General features: G+C 36.7%; 1 non-coding gene across 1 annotated transcript; it reads left to right on the top strand.

Annotated features, from left to right (window-relative positions):
- Positions 1–434: 434 nt before the first annotated feature.
- LOC145167953 (small nucleolar RNA R71) lies at positions 435–541 on the top strand. Its single transcript, XR_013741552.1, has one exon. It is a non-coding gene; the product is annotated as a small nucleolar RNA R71 (small nucleolar RNA).
- Positions 542–2,340: the final 1,799 nt, after the last annotated feature.

The raw sequence follows: 2,340 nt of genomic DNA, 5'->3' as shown, positions 1-2,340 counted from the left end.
ATTCATCATATGGCAGCCACTCTTTCTTTGGTTTTCTCCAATCCTCATCATACTTATCCCCACTCGAGTAGCAAACTTGAGCCCTTTTGTTCCCATACTCATCCAAGTTGCAATCTTTAGTCAAGTGTGGTCCATTACATCGTTCACACCCAACTTTAATTGCATGAATTGACTGGTCTATTTGTGTCAATCTCCGGTCCATAGTATTGAGCATCGCCATCATAGCCGCCATTTCTTCAGAATGCATACCCCCACTACCTTTTGATCCATCTTGTCTTGGGTTGTGGTACTCACGAGAGTGTCTTGCGAATTCTTCAACTAACTCCTTGACTTCCCTTGGATTCTTCTTTGTCAATGGCCCTTGAGAGTCAAGGAGTTGTCTTGTCATAACATTGACCCCATCGTAGAAAATAGACATCTCTTGTTGAACATTTAGATCATGTTGAGGATAATTCCTTAACGATCCCTTGTAGCGCTCCCAAGCTTCGTATAGTGACTCCCCCGTTTGTTGCTCAAAGTTGGCTATTGCCTTCTTGAGTTTAGCTATTTTGGAAGGTGGGCAAAACTGATCTAGAAATTTCTCACGCATTTGAGCCCAAGTAGTGATTGTACCAGGAGGAAGTGCTTTCAACCAGTCTTTTGCAGCTCCCTTGAAAGTGACTGGTAGCATCCTTAGTAAGATGGTGTCTCTGTTAACATTCGGAAATTGAAATAGTCAGCAATGTCGTTGACTTCATCTGGATGCTTAAATGCATCCTCATGATCCTTCCCATAAAATGGGATATCTTTTAGTGCAGTGAGGATATGTCCCTTCAGTTCGAATGTGGCAGTGGCAGGTATCGCTGGTTGTACTAAACCTGGACCAACATCTTCACGAATTCGCTTCTTGTAAGCTCCCATTGACATTTCTTCAGTGTTTGCCATCTCGTTTCTTGGCTCGTTCTCGGGTTCACTCGTGTAAAGTCCAAACTCAGTCTCGAAGTCGTACTTGGATTCGGTTGGAAAAGGTATTTGATCTAAGTTTTCAACTTTGCTCTTGTCCTTTGAGGATGAACTTGACTCTCCCGTTTTCTTCCCCGACTTCTTTGAGAACACTGACTTGAGTCCTTGTAAGGGTGTCTTCTTTGGTGTTTGATCTTCCTTTACGTTCTTATCTTTCTTTTTGTGAAGGGCTGACTCTCGATCTTCAAGCGGTGGCACCAAAGGTATGTTAGAGCCTCTGGTCATGAACTCCTGAAATAAAACAAAAATAAAAACGTAAAACTGAACTAAAATAGAAAAATAAACTAAAAATCAAAGAAAACTAGAATTCACACTTTTCACGTCGTGAGCCTAGGGGTTCACGTCGTGAATCCTGTAACTAAAAAAAATAAAAAAATAAAAAAAATAAATTAAACTATGCTTGGTAAAATAACTTTTTGCGGGTTTTATCCCATTAAAAGGATCGATTAATCAAATGCAAATAAATAATTTATAACTAAGCCGTTTCCCGGCAACGGCGCCAAAAACTTAATGTGCACAAAAGTACCCACTAATTTTATAATTTATAACCTAACTAACTTAAATAACTAAAATGCACCTAGGCAGTGTACCTAGTCGAATTATAGAATAGTTGGGTAAGTCGGGTGTCGATCACAGGGAACGGTGTTAACTAATTAATTTATCTACTATTAAATTAACCTATTTTAGAGCAAAGATGGGGTTTTTATCTGATTTTACAAGACCAGATGAACTTAAGTCACAGAATTCAATCAATTAATTAAAACACTCCTGTTTAGTTCGAATCCACTTCTTCTTTATGGTTAGCTAACATTTATGGATTGTCAAAGTTGGTTATTTTTGTATTAGTAATTTAAGTCTAAATTTACCAATATTAACTAATTCAAGTAAAACTATATATGGTCACACACAGTCAAACACAGAATAAATTGCAGATAATGAATTTGCTATGTAAAATTAGGCAAACACAATTATGGTCATAATTTATGTTCTCTAGCACAGTTAAATTTATTTACTTCAATTACTTTATAAGATTTTGGTCGATCCTAGCTCTAGCAATTTAATGTTCACTAAATCACTAGGTAAACAAGTTCATGCAGTTTAATGATCACTAAGCTACACAGAACATGAGTTCAAGTAACTAAAGAAACAAATATTAACATGCTAGGTAATAACAAATCAAACACAAGCAATTCACCAACTTAATCAAATCCAATAGTTATTAAGCTAAACCATATGTCAGAAGCTTCATCTAGCTAAACAAGAGTAACTAGATTCAGCTGCTCATAGCAACAATTAAACAAACACAAATCAAAATATAAAACATGTTCAAGTATCAAC

The sequence above is a fragment of the Lactuca virosa genome, chromosome 3 (genome assembly GCF_052849685.1).
Source record: "Lactuca virosa cultivar CGN04683 chromosome 3, Lactuca_virosa_CGN04683_v6, whole genome shotgun sequence".
Taxonomy (NCBI): Eukaryota; Viridiplantae; Streptophyta; class Magnoliopsida; order Asterales; family Asteraceae; genus Lactuca; species Lactuca virosa.
This window is presented reverse-complemented; position numbering and strand designations above follow the sequence as displayed.